Source organism: Netta rufina (assembly GCF_964035555.1).
Source record: "Netta rufina genome assembly, chromosome: 6".
NCBI classification, from domain to species: Eukaryota; Metazoa; Chordata; class Aves; order Anseriformes; family Anatidae; genus Netta; species Netta rufina.
In genome coordinates this window covers 16204113-16219102 of record NC_140129.1, presented here as the reverse complement: position 1 = coordinate 16219102, position 14990 = coordinate 16204113, and the positions used below count along the sequence as shown (strand labels likewise).

At 36.5% G+C, this 14990-nt stretch overlaps 1 protein-coding gene across 3 annotated transcripts in view; it reads right to left on the bottom strand.

The window, feature by feature from the left end:
• The window catches only part of ZNF385B (zinc finger protein 385B), a 137313-nt gene that overhangs the window by 68513 nt on the left and 53810 nt on the right, over positions 1–14990 (bottom strand). Inside the window, exon 1 of one of the 3 annotated variants that reach the window (XM_084288780.1) lies at positions 9444–9613. The exons of the other annotated variants lie outside the window; for them this stretch is intronic. The gene's annotated coding sequence lies outside the window, so the exon portion shown is untranslated. Of the gene's footprint in view, positions 1–9443; positions 9614–14990 lie in introns of those variants that run through there. 3 annotated transcript variants of the gene reach the window in all.

Genomic DNA, 14990 nt, shown 5'->3' with positions numbered 1-14990 from the left:
AGCAATCCTTTTCTGCATTCACAGAGCAGCGATCCCTGCTTGTGTACCCTATTGCTTTTTGCTCAGATCCTGTTCTCCTTCGTATGCTTTGGCACAAATTCATTTGTCTGCTTTTTCAAAGGGAAGATAACACATTAGTTCTTAAACTCAGTTTGGTCCTTCTCCTCTTTTACAAACACTGTGACCCATCTGGTCTCTTTTAATGCTCTGGGACTTCCTCTTCTCTTCACAAGTGGTAAGAGCTCCAGAATTCCACTAGCACAAATGTCCCTGTACAGCATTTGTCAGATCCAGCATTTTGAAGATCCCAGTTCAGCAAAACACTAACTCGTTCTTACATTGCAATCTCCCCCTTTCACTTAACTTCCCCTCTTCACTTATTAAGATGATCATCATGTTAAAACAATTGATCTTTCTAACACCAATAATGCAAAAATGGCACCACGCAATCCCAGCTTCTTGACTTCCTGACATCCATATAATAACAATCCAGCTTTTTCCCTGGTGTTTTGTAAGCAGTGTAAGTGAATTTACAGAAAAACTTCTTAAAGTTTGATGCTTATTCCAGTTTCATTTCTTGCTCTTTTTTTGTTTGTTGTTTCTGTTTTAATGTTGTCCTATATATTTATATTACTCTTTCTTTATTATCCTTTGTAATTTGAACTACTTTCCATTTCCTATCTATACATACAGTCTTTGTGCTTTAGTACACAAAGAGCTTATATTTTAGTCAAATTATCCTTGCTGCACTTCCTGATAATTTGCACTTAGATGTCTTTAAAGGAACTTGCAAACTCTCACAGTAAGTTTGATAAAAGAAGTAGTCAGATATGTGAGTCTAGAAGAAAAAAAACATTCAATCCTCTGTGCAAAAGTCCTTTCACTACTGGTCATTTCAGGTGCTACATTTTTTCTATTAACAAATAGACGGTAACTTTTTGGTGCATAACTTAACAGGAAAGAAAATTAGGTAAGATGTCTATCCTGTTCTTATGCCTATTAAGAATATAACTCCCTCTTATCTCTAAAACATATTTTCACTATCTTCAAATGTAATATTTTACTCTGTTTTTAAAAGCAGTAATCTTTATTTAACATTTAGTTTCCTCAGTGCTAATAAACTGGACAGATCTAAGCAGCATACAGGCTTTGACCTGCATCCTGGAATGGGTAGAAATATTTGCCTTGTCCATTCTCTTTTTAACCCCCTGACTATTTACTGAAGTAAAGATTAAGCCTATGATTTTGAGAAGTAAAAATGAAGCAATGCACAATCTTCCATGCATTTTTCTCTGTTCTGAACTTTACTTCTCCTGTATTAAGAAATAGACCATGTTTCCAATCACTGGTCTTTAAATTCTTGTTTGAACCTTTTCCTTAATTCTCTTGAGTGCCATGCACATTTGCTATTGCTTCATACTTAGTTCTTGGCAAGACTGAAGTAATAGAGGCTTTTCTGATTGAAAGGCAATACGCATTAGACACGGCAAAAAAAAACTATAACATATCTCTGCTCTTTTCCTTTTAATTACATATATTTGCTATTGAGAAATACTGAGGGAAGTAAAACTACTTGTATACCTGGAAGTATAATATGCAATGTACAAAACTCCAGCAAATGGTCCAAACCTGCATGCATTACCCTGGTGTGAATCCATCGTTCCTTTTAAGTCCCCAGACTCACTGGAATTAGCAGCAGTACAAGAGTGAAATTTGGCCAGTTAACTTGAGCAGAAGGAGCTCTGTGTAGACACACCAGCTGACAGGCCAGATGCTATAGCTAGCATTTTGCAGTGCAAAGGAGTAACAAGAGGAGGTATTAGGGCATTTGTTAACGCACTTATACATTAACAAAAAACGCTACATGCTATTCATTGGCTAATACTTCCTAAGCTGCTGCACAAAGACACACAGTAAATGCGTGGGATACACGAACACTGAATGGAAAAAGGGAAACAACCATGATACCACAGAGATGACAGCATCTGCATCAGGAGGACCAGAGCAACAAGCCATGCAGAACGACCTGTAGCCTGAGGAGATGATCACAGCTTATACCCCTCTATCTACCACCACATATTCTGTTCCACATGCTGCAGTTTCCTCATCACAAACACTCTCTTTCCATTGCTTTGCAAACATCCTGAATCACAACATCTCCTTGCACTAATTATTGCCACAGTAGCGTGCTAAATTGGGCAAGAGAAGTTTGCAAAGATAGAGATGAAAGACTGGTTCCTTAGTTAAGGCCCAGGTTTATACATTCCTGTGGATACAGCAATCATGTTTTCACAGTCGCCTACATTCCAGAATGGGTTTAAAATATGCCATATATTTCTGCAATAGAACAGCCTTTCAGAGTGAAACCATACTCCAGAATACGCTCACTGCTGTTAGGGAATCTAACCAATCTAAACAGAGTCACTAATTCAGGAGCCGGGGTTGATTAAGGTAATTAAGAACTAGGCTCTGAACTTGCATTTTCAGAAGTATTCCCTGGAGGTCAACCACCTACAGGAAGAGCCCATACTTTTAACATGGTCACCGCCAACAGATAACATGAGTAATCTCCCTCTACCTCCACTAAGTACACCCTTATAATTTGTCTCTTTTTCCAGAATTTTCAAAACCATTCTCTGGAAGGATTTGATATTAGAATCTGCTTGAAACTCGTCCATAACTATAGTATATGCCTTTAAGCACAGGAAGAAATCAGGCAACTGAACTTACCATTAATCTGCTTTTATGTACTCTAATCAGAAAGATCGGGATGGCCTAAGTTGCTTCAAAATGGAAAAAACGTCCTTAGGTATTTAATTATAGCCAGAGTGCAGAAGAGAACTGGAAAGAGAAGAATAAATCTTTTTTTTATTTATTTATTTTTTTTCCAGTAGTAGAATGTTTACAACAGAGAGAAGTAATCTACATCTACCCTTTAAGTTACACATATTAAGATTTTTGTTTATTTTGCCTTTTTTTTTTTTTGTTTTAATTGAAGGTCTATTTCACTAGTTTTGTTTTGCAAAGACAATTTCTATCTTACAGCTTACTGCCAACACAGAAATGCCTACCTCTACGACACTTTTTCCCTGGACAAGAATCTCAAACATCTTCTATTACACACTTCTGAAAATTACACAAAACAAAAATGAGTCATGCAAAGTGAAACTTAATCCTCAGATGTCTTTTCTATAACAGAAAAACAGAAATGTATGTAGCATATTTTAAAGCCCTCATGAAACACACATTTGAATACAGATCAGTGACCGATACCTCAATTAAAAAAAAGAAACAAAAACCCCTTGTTTTTAAACAACAATGCAGCCAGAATGGGGAAATAAATCAAATCAAATAAATAAAATAAAATAAATTTCACCATTTTTTTCCCCCAGATTTAACAGCATTGATTTCAACAATGAACATAGCCATCATTTTACAACAAAACTTAAGGAAAAATGTCTTCTGGCATATTTTAAATTAATTTCCAATATTAACTGCGAAATGTTCATCTTATGGGGTAGGATCTCATGGTATTTAAGTCTTGGCATCCATGATGAAGTAAAGGGAGAATGAACTCAAGCTGGAAATAACTTCTAAGCGCAGCCGGATTCCACTGTGGTCAGAAGAAAACTTCAACAAGATTTGAGATTGTAAACCACTATGCCTACATTAACAGGGGTACGGACCTGATGAGCTTTGTCCAATATTTCCATTTCTGTATGTGTATATTCAATCATAACAGTAGAGTAAATCTGTAAATCAATATAAAACGACGTGGTCTTCATATGCAGGGACAGGTACAGATCATAGATTGACAAATCAATCTATCAGGCAGCTGTATAGCAAAAATAAGACAGACAAAAAGCTACAGAAAAGAAAAATATCTGGACGTTCTATCTGAAACGTTTATTATTATTGTTTGTTTGTTTATCCTTCTAAAGATAACCTTGGTTACGTAGCAAGAAATATGAAAAGGTACACACAATAAAAACATCTGGTATGTTTCCAAATAATACTTGAGTTGCAAGAGTGAGGGACTAACCTGCCAGAGTAGCAATTAAGGTTAATGAGGGAAAAGCCCAGTTCTCTCTTCCACATAAAACTATCATGTTTGAAGCCTAATAACCTGACCACAGCATGAGGGACAAAGCTCAAAGAATCAATATACATTTTCCATGAAGCAAGGAATTATTGGTCCCTTACTGACAATGCTTACTGTGTTAAGCAGTGGGTGCCTTTCAAATTGAAAAGGATTTACAAATTGAAGAGACTGATATAAGAAGCAAGCTGTGGAAAGTCTAGCATATATAAAGAGTTACATATGTATGTGCTACAATACACAACAGACAGAGAGGCAAGAGGGCAGACTGGGTATTAGAAAGACTAGTAAAGAATTGTGGAAAGGTTTGAAAAATAGAGAGAACTGAAATAAAAAGACACACATACACATGGGTCTGAACATTGGGGAAAGTTTCTCAAAACCAAGATTACCCTCAGTGACATTTAATGTTCATGGTGGCACTCTCTGAGCTGAACCAGACTGTGGGAATAACCTCCCAAGAGAATTTTGGAGTCTCAGCAGCATGCACATCAGTATCAAGACAATAAAATAGTGTTATACATACAGCAGAAGCAAAGCTATATGGGCAACTAAATAATTAAATGATCACCAATGGATACAGTCACTGCAGACATTAAAGACAAATTACAATAAAGATATTTACAGCCAGTGTCATATACTTTTCTTTTTTTTGTAGTATAAACATGGCCTTTCTTGATTTCAAGGAAACTGTGTCTTTCAGAGATAGTTTTATCACAAATTCTAGGTAATAGGTAGATAAAACAAAATTTAACAGAAGAAAACAAAACCACAAACATATCCCACAATTTGCATCAGTGACGTCACAAGTGCAGTGGATTTTACCCTGTGCAGACCACAGCACAGAAGTGGGTCCTTCCTGCACAAACAGGATTGTCAAAATCTTAACATCATAATATGAAAGCGTATAGAAATATCTACTTTTTTGTTGTATAAAGAAATAAGAAACTTTCATGTAATGTTTAAAGTAATTCACTTATTTTGTATCTGAAATTTGCGTTTTTGTTTTCCTGTTGTACTTGCACGTTCTTGCATTTTAAATTGAGAGAACAGTATAAACAGTAACAGAATCACTCTTAGAGTTATATATCAATTCCTGCAGAAAATTAAAGTGAACAAAAAAAAATTCACATCTAGACTTCTGTCAAATACGATTGTTGACAACTGAATAGTTTATAGTGCCCAACACACTACTTGCAAATTCTGGGAAAAGAAGGTTGCTAAAATTCCCTCTCACTCTGAAGGTGGAATTTTCCACTTTATATAATACTATTTTTGTCAAAGCAATTTGTACAGAGTCCTGCTACCACCATACATGAAATGGAAAGTTCCATAGCTGTAATGAAACTGGGAACTTTTGTTCATGGAACACTTTTATTTTCATATTTTCATTAAGGACTAACATATCGTAGTCAAGAACAGGGTTTCTGATCTGTGCAATAAATATATAAAAATTACAGTTTTATTCACAAATATAATTTGCATCTGTTTTTAAATGTTATTTTTCTATAAGACATTTCTAGCAAAGTTCATGATAACACATCGTAAGCACTGCTGCTCATTGCCTTATACCCACTGTAACAATTTGTTTGCACACAAGTTGCTGAGAGCTCAATCAGTGAAAAGGACAGACAGCTTGCATTTGGGGACGTTAGGGTTTGTGCAAGTTACAAACAAAGATATTTATTAAAGAATTTATTTTCTTTATTTTATTTTTATTTATTTTCTAGGGTGACTAGCGAGTTTCATCCATTATTACTAGATGCATCAACAATCACTGCAAAATAGGACTAGACAGAATCTAAAGAAGTCATCCAATCCATCTACATAAAATGAAACCTCTTGATAATCTGGAAAGAATTCTACTTTTAAATCTATGGCATCTGTCTAGCTCTATGCTATTTGAAAATCCCTTTACTATAAAAAGGACTTGAAACACAGGGAAAATAAGTAAAGGTAAGAAAAAAGCTGGCAGAAGAAAAAGTCTGCTACTGGCTTCATGGTATTTAGTGAGATTCCTGTGCATGTGTCTAGCTCAAAAAGTTAAAATCAGATCTTTGAGACAGATCTTAGTGAACTCTAAAGAGATATCCATTAAAAACTACAAAAATCCGTAAGATGTCTCACATTTAAAAGAATGGTCAGCAAGATTACTTGCTACTTACTTTGCATATATTACATAATGAGAAGCATCAAGATCTTGCTTAAAGACTGGAACTTCAATTTCGTGATAGAAAATTTGGAGGAAAATAATCAGAGATTATTTTTATTAATTATACAGATTAATTGATGGAGTTATAACAACTGTTTAGGCATTTCAATGTTCATCCTTTGATAGCAACTAGATTAACAATGTAGTCAGGCACTGGAACAGGTTGCTGAGGGAGGTGGCGGAGGCACTGTCCCTGGTGGTGTTTAAGGAAAGGTTGGACATGGAGATTAGGGATATGGTTTAGTGGGTAATGTTGGCGTCTGGGGGACAGTTGGACCGGATGATCTTGGAGGCTTTTTCCAAACTTAATAATGTTTCTGTAATTCTAGATATTGAGAGATCTGTTCTAATACCAGTGAAAGCAATTAAGACATGTGGTCCATCTTTCCTTGAGACTCTGGAATCCCACTTCTCAAAGTTTTGCTCACACCGAAAAAGTTAGTTTCAAAAGTATAAATACATTTTTGACTTGCAAAAATATTCCACTGGTGATAGATCACACAAAAATGAATTGTATGCAACCTTTAGTTTTCAAAAGTGTTTATAGAGATGGATTTAGAAAAATAGTAACTTTGTTTTATAGGTTAAGCAACTTTGTTAGATTTAACGGAGAACATATCAGAAGGGAAATACTCCCTGGAAGATTCAAACAAAGAGGGGATAGGATGGCAACAGGATAAAAAATGTCACCGTAAGACAAGGTACAGAACTAAGCCTGAAGTGATAATGATTTAAAGCAGGCACTGCTTGGCTTGGAGCCAGTCTGGAGTCAGCTGGTGGCCTTCAGTTCCTCTTGGTGTACACAAGACAGACATGCAGGCATATTTGGCACTATTACATATGTAGTTGTCTTTCTCAGGAAACAAAATGGGTATAGAGAAGCCTCTATTACTCAAGTAAAATGGAGCCTGTCAATCTCAAGTGTTGCTGCTCTCTTGTCTCTCATAAAAATAAAGTTAATTTTTCTAATCGACTACAGTCCTGCAATTCCATCAACTCATACCAATTAATCTCATCAAAAACACCAGAGTACATTTGCCTACATTTATTTCAGTTTCATTTAGATTCCCTCCATTCTGTCTTGTTTCTTTTACATATTACATATATTAGCATATACTGCATATATGCTTCTTTTACATATTACATATATTAGCATATATTACATATATGCTTCAGGTTTATCTACAGACCTTCAAAACCAGAGGTCTGCTCAGAAAGCTTTTGGAATTGAGACAAATGAAAACAAATAAGGAAACTGAGCTTCTTGAGTGGGAGATGAGGCACTAGCAGCCCTGAAAGCTTTGAAGTTTTGTTTTATGAATATCCCCTCTATTACCCCCACCACACCCTCCAAAAAAATAAAAACAAAACAAAACAAACAAACAAAAAAAAAGGCAAGAAATTTTTTTTCCATGCATAAGGCAAGGAGACAGTGAGAGCTGGACATGTTTCTTAATGCAAACAAGTATTTGAATAAAAGAAAACTAAAAAAAAAATAAAAATCTGTTGCCTTCATTAAGGAGGGATAGAAACAGGTGTAACTGAAGCAATGAGTAACCAAGGACCACATGAATATCTGTCCAGTTCTCTGAAGTCTAGAACAGACATCAGATGGTGTCTTGTACTTTTGTTACTGAACGAAGTTGTTCTGTTTATCTGTGTCAAATGAGGGCTTGTGTGATGCTGTCAAGTCTGAAAAACACCTGGTTGCAATCTCCACCTTCCATCTTTCCTATAGAGTAGAAAAGCCTTCTTTGATAACAGACAGCTCAAATCAGGAGCCTTGGATTAAAGAAATGAAGTGACACCTTTACAAAATACAGAGCACTAACAACACATTTATTGGAGAAAGTAGCATTTGAATTCAGCTAATTTAATACTCCAGAAGATATTTTGGTACATGCTGTATTGATAGGATACATATATATTAAGAGGCAGAATTTCCACAGTACATCTCATTGCCAATAGTTTAAAGAGAATTGTCAAATATTGGACAAAAATTACTTAAAAGAATACAGTTTTATTTTCATTGACTCATCCATCATTACTTTTGTTTATGAACAGATTTCCTCATTCAGTACCTCTCAACTACATAAAAATTACTTTAATTCCAATTCTCCCAGCTCTAACATCAAGCATCTTTCTTAAAATCATTCGTCTCTCACAGCTGGTTTCCAGCACTAGTCTCAGTCTGATTTACTTAAGGCTTTTTCTCCAAGAATGATTTTCAATTCTACATGTCAGTAAAATATCCAAGCCCCTGGAACCATGGGATTGAGATCAAAAGTGGCAATAGCCCCCTTTTATTTTATTTATCTGTAAGAAAAGCATTGCTTTTTCTTTTTTACATGCTTCCTTTTTAGATCAACACTGAAAGTAGATGAGAACATTTACCTTTAACTTTTACCCTATTTAGGAGCTTTGTTCTCTATTCCATTGACAAACCAAGCAGAAACCTTGAGTTCTCCTCTTGAGGTGGCATATATTGTATATACTATGAGCGTGCAACTCATGCCATTACAGAAGGCAAACCACAGCTTTCTGTTGAATTTTGAAACAGTACCTCATGCATAATTCATAAAATCTGCTGATTGCATCAACCTTACTTTGTGATATGCTTTCTGCTTTAAAATGTCACATGCAATACTTCTGTCATAGGTGCAATATCTATTACTGACTGTATGTGACCCTGCACTGGCATCCATTTTGTTGTTATCAACAATCACTTGAGCATTACAGATTTTTATTTATTTATTTATTTGGCTGATAACATCACCTGCTTCTTTGTTGTTACTCTTTAAGTTGCCATGGAAACAAAAGAACAGCTGAATAGTAATTTTAATGCTTGAGAAATGCTTATTCTTTAGTAATAGGATGCTACTTGCCAGTATGAACTCTCAGGGTTTAATGGAAGCTATTATAAATAGTAACTTTTGAATCAAAGCCTTACTCAAAAAAAAAAAAAAAAAAATCCAAAAAAAGAGACTTGTGTTTCTTCCTACCTGCCTTAGTTCTACTAATAATGAACTGATGCAGAGATCTCCCTGCTGTGACACAATGCAGCAACACAGGAGAATCCTGCCCCATATTCTGAAGTAGACAACAGTTGCTGCACAGAGAAACAGTGCTTACCTTTTCTCTCCAAGTGTCTCTATGTTGCAAGTAATCTCAAAATGGAAAAGAATAAGAAAATTCCATATTTCATCTTCCTCACCAACTCAGGTAAATTGCTGCTACATCCACAGAAACACAACACAAGCTATGAAAATATCAAGGATAGTCTCTTTGAATTAATTCTCTTAGCCACACAGTTCTCCTCTTTCTCTAGCGCAATCCTTCCTACACAGAGTAGGAAGCTCAGACTAACAGCTGAGTCCTGCTGCTGTCTGCCCATAATCCACGAACTCACATAACTGTACAACTTGCCACTGATGGGAACTGAGCGCACTCAGCCCGTGGATACTTGGCACATTTCAGATTCCTGTCCTAGATGCCCAATTCCTCTCATCTCCCCACAGCTGCTGAGCAGACAGAACACAAGGGATCAACATGAGTATCACCTGAAGCCTCTTCTACCTTAAATCCTGTTGTTAATCAGTCAGAGAATTTCTAGAGGTGATTATAAGCAGCAGAATATGACTGATTTGGTACAGAGACAACATGCAATACAGCAGAGTCTTGCTCTGCAAAGCCAACCAGTAGGCAACGTGCAGCTGTCAGAGACAGCTGAATGAATATTTTCCTACACAAGAGCTTTCCCCCCACCCTGCTGACAGCTAGCACTTGGCACTGCTGCCCCTCTCCCAAGACCTCAATGGCAACAAGAATGCAAACCCTGCCCCCAGGGACTGCAGGGTGATCCTCTCCCAGCAGCAGAAGCAGCTTTGGCTCCTCAAGCTTTGGCCCCGTGAAGACTGAGGACTGACTTTCCCTTTCCCATGATGTACAGGATAATAGTCAGGAAGAAATATTCTAGCAGGGGAGCAAGTGCTAGAGGAGACGATGAGGAAGACTGGGATGAAAAATATTTATCTTTCTTCACCAGACATCCCGGCAGAAAGATGGCTGCACACCCTTTCCCAGTCACTGAATCATCTCTGCCTTTGTTGCCCACAGCCCTGACTCCACACTGTTGCTCCTCTAGCTTTTCTCTAGCTTTTACAGAAACCTTCCTGTAAAAACCCACAGCTTTCAACAATGCCATCTCTATGTCAAGATGCATTCTGTTGACACCTGGAAGATCACTTCACACTGAGGATTATGATCTTTTACTTGGGTTGGACAAAAACTGCTTTAGCTAAGAAGCCTTGAATTGACTTTGGAGCTCAGGGAAGCAAAAGCATTAAATGTTAATACACGAAAGAACATGCAGGCTCTGAGAGCAGGGGGTTGTTTCTCTAGCTTGGGAATTTCCAGCTGAGTGAGAACCTTCTATTGATAAACTGAATTAAACACAGGTTGATTAGTTTTACAAATTCTGTGATCCATAGCAAAGGTGTTTAAAGTGGAAATAAAATTCTGAAGTAGCACTTTTTTGGTTCTTTTGAGCCAATACTTTTTTATTACTTTAGAGGGAAGAGGGGAGACAATGAGGAAATAAATTCTCACAGTTGTTTAACATCTCAGACACTTGCCTGTAATGCTAAGACCTAAGGGACATGATGCAAATGATCAAAACAACAAAGAGGAATGAAAACATTAAGAGCAACTTCATCAAAAAGAGTGAAACCACACTTCACATACACTCCTGGCCCACTCCTCAGAGTTTCATTATTCCAGCCTCAGTTTTGCTTAAGCAGATCCTTGTTCTAAACACAGCCTACACAGTACATCTTTACAGACATCCAGTGAGAAAGGAACTCTGTTCTTACAATAGGCAGTTCAGAGGCATCAACAGCCCAAGGACAGAGTGCAGATCCACTCTGGGAGAGCTCCCAGGGGAGCAGGACCTGGGCATCAATCACCCCACCAACACTGCAGCAGCTGCTGATTCCCAAGGGGCCTGAGCGATCCCACTGGTCTTGGGCTGCAGGCAGAAAAATAGAGCCCAGCACATCACGTCTGACAGGACCAATCCCACACCTCTCAAAGTCAGAGATGGAGGCAGAAGATAAATCTGCTAACAAAATAATGTGGTTTCTGATCTGATGGAAGGGAAGGAAGTTCACTCACCATGAAACAAGGTAAAATTCAAAGAGAAGAGGAAAGACTGGCAGCGTCGGCTTAATCCTATTAGCATTTTTATCAAATATGTTTGGAATTGTTCCCATTTTGGAAGAAGATATTCTCTGAAACACAATTTAAAGAAATGTGTGACAGTGCACAAAATAGAAGGGCTTCAATTTAAAAGGTTATATGGAAAGACCATGCTATATGAGGAAGACTTTCAGAAAAGTTTGTTCAGTGAAAAAAATCCAGATGGAATTCAAAAAGAAATAAAAGAGGAAACTGATAACTTTAGGGTTACACTGTATTTGAGGACTGACATATATTCAGAAATTATGAGGAATATGAGAGAATGAGCATTTAAAGTATAATAGCTATTCACATAATCTGTGAGACATGCTGGTCTAGCATCTATGTGAAGTCTAGCTTAATTCACTTTGTTTAAGGAAACTGGGGACATGGGGGGACATAACTTACTCAAAGCGAGAGGTGTTCTTTCACCTCAGGCATGACAACTATGTATGAAAAAAGAAAATCAATGCCCTGAGATAAATTATAGACAGTTGTCTTGTAGTGGTAAAGGTTTGCCTAACATTTCAGCTCCTATATTTGTATTTTAAGTATCTTAAAGAAGGACAATGACTGGGCTAGCTAGGGGTGTGGGAGAAGGGTACTCAGACTACTCAAGTGCAGAGGAAGAAAAACATTTAAAACAAAACAAGTGGAGGTCAAATGCATGTAGTATTAGAAAGGATCCAATCAAATTTGAGAATGAAGAACAGTGAAGAAATTGGCAAACTAACAAAGATCATTGGGAAACTTCTAGCAATAAAGACAAAAACGAATTAACAGTTTTCTTGCCATATTAGTTTAGTACTTTCTATCTAGGCCTTAGTCAATGAAATGAGTGATTCCTTGGTGTGCAGGTATAGACCTGGGAAGCCTTTCTGTCTAGAGGTTTGGCAGAGAGGAGCCACACTGCTACTCACAGCAAGGGGCTCTGGGAAGAAGCTGGTAAGGTGATTAGAGCATCCATGCAATGGCCTTGTAGCACCTCACATGAAGAAACTGCTGCCTTTCCAGTAAATCCACCTTTGTTTCTCATGGTGCAATCATTCCAGATGCAGTTTAATGGGAGTTTGCATATTTCTTCAGAGGTCAGCATCAGGTACTGGGTTATTTATGTTTCTGGTTCATTAGGGTATGACAGCATCAAGAGGATTTTCAAAATTCTTATGAAAGGTTTTAAAATTCCACCTGGAATTGTATTCATAATTGGCAGTATTATATAATTTTTAAGTACAGAATGACTCAGAATTGGATATCAAATACTGACTTTATAGCAACTTTGTTATGCTTCTTAAAATTTCTTACACTTTCCTTGCTCTAAGGGTCTAAGATTTCAATCCCTGATGTTTGGATTTACAAGTAATAATTCCTCTCTTTCATGTAGAAGTCTTTCCTTTGTTTAATTTTAAAAAGCAAAGACAGTGCTGAAATCCTCATTTTTGTTAGACTTGCATAACTACCTCTCAAAGCACTTCTCAAATAGCTGTAACAGAAGGATTTCCCAAATCTTACAGTTAGTCCTCTAAGAGCAAAATAAATCCCTGTGCTTTATAGACTCAGCATGTTAAATGTATATGGATGAACATTTTCTATGTAGACCAAGAATTAGAAAGCTTTTTTTTTTTTTTGTTGTTGTTGTTCTGTGGTTAGTTTTCCTGTAAACAGCCCACTCTCCTCCTCTCTTCTTCCACAAATGCTGCTCATTCTTTTAAACTCTAAGATCTATTCAGATCTTGTAACCTATCTTTGAAATAAAGACTATTACTATACTGTAGTGATACTGGGGAAGCTAGTAATAGCTACTTTTATTTACTTTTATTTTATTACTTAATACTTTTATTTAAATCTTCTTATTCCTATCCAGGAATCCAGATGAATTTTGTTTTGTTTGCTTGTTTCTTTCACTATTATTAAGTCTTAATAGAATTCCATCCCTTTCATTATCTCATACCATTTCTCAATGGCCAAACTTGAACAGGGACTCAAAAAGTAAAATGATACTGTTATTAATATCCCAACAGCAGACAGCTAAAAAAGTAAGTTGACACCATTTACAGCTGTTGGAAGTAAGTATTTGGCTTAAAGAACTTCTATGTAATCTAAAAAAATATTTCAAACACCATATATACAGAGTATGCCACTAAAAGTAACTGCAAGATTACTGCATACAAAAGAAACATCAATAATCAAGTGGCAGAACACCAAACATCACCTTTATGAACCCGGCACCCAGGATAGGAACCACAGACTAACATGATCACAGGGAAAGTGATATTCAAAAAGTATTTACAAGTTCTCTAAATAAAGACAATTTTGAAATAAAATATTTTAATGAGAGAACACCATTTCTAATGCTGTTACTATGATTAGTTTAGAAGGAAATAGTATATGTATCCCTCACTGTAGCACAAATGTTTGAGGAGTAAATATTGTAAGCAAAGAATATTCCTTAACTTGATGCACTGGGACATAACCATGAGTGATAAGATTGAAGAAGGAAATGAATGGTATTCCTAAGGATGAATACTGGGAAAACCAGCAGGGCAACTTGACCAATAAAACAAAAGGAGAGCATCCCATGAGAAAGGTGGGAAAGCCAAATGGCATAGTACCTCTGCAAGAAGCTCAGAAAATAATGAAGATGGTGAGTGTAGCCGATTTTCAGATATTTTAATATCAATTTCACTAATGTTTCAATTTTATTTTTAGTATTCAACTATCAGATGAGTTTTCAATGTGATAATTACTGTAATTTTGAAATTTTAAGAGCACAGAGCCATTAAGTAATCTTGTAGTCTCTAAAATTGCTGATTTTGAGGTATATATTTTACTATCGAGTGCATTCAGTGAAAAGCTGATTGATTTTGTTCTACAGCTGGAGTTGAACTTCATCAGAAACCACACATCACTCCTGGTGGATGACTGCACTCAAGATGCAGAACCAAATGGAAAATGACCTCCCTTCTAAGATTTTACTTCTCTCTCATTTAAATCAGATAAATACCAGATCTTAAAGATTTCTGAGCCTATTTCTGTTCTCACATATGCTCACATCAATGAGATTAATTTCATTAACCTCACAGGGTGCCCAACAATAAAAAAAAAAAATAACTAATTAATTTAAACAAAACAAAATAAAGCAAAATAAAAGAAAAAAATACACAAGAGAAAGAGACAGAACGAGCCAGTCAGAAGACAGTTTCAAGTGAAGCCTGTGTCCCACACCACACTGATCTGCAGTACATAAGGCACCTGATACACCACGGACATGCTAATCAGCACATCAGAGCTGCAATACATAACTTCAGGAACCAACTCCTCATTCCACTGTAATAAGTGGCAAAAATGCCAGCAAAACCATAATTAGAAGCTAACAATTCAATGCTTAGGAATAACATTTACAGGAAAATTGAATACACAGTGCTTCTACTTCATAGCCTGTCA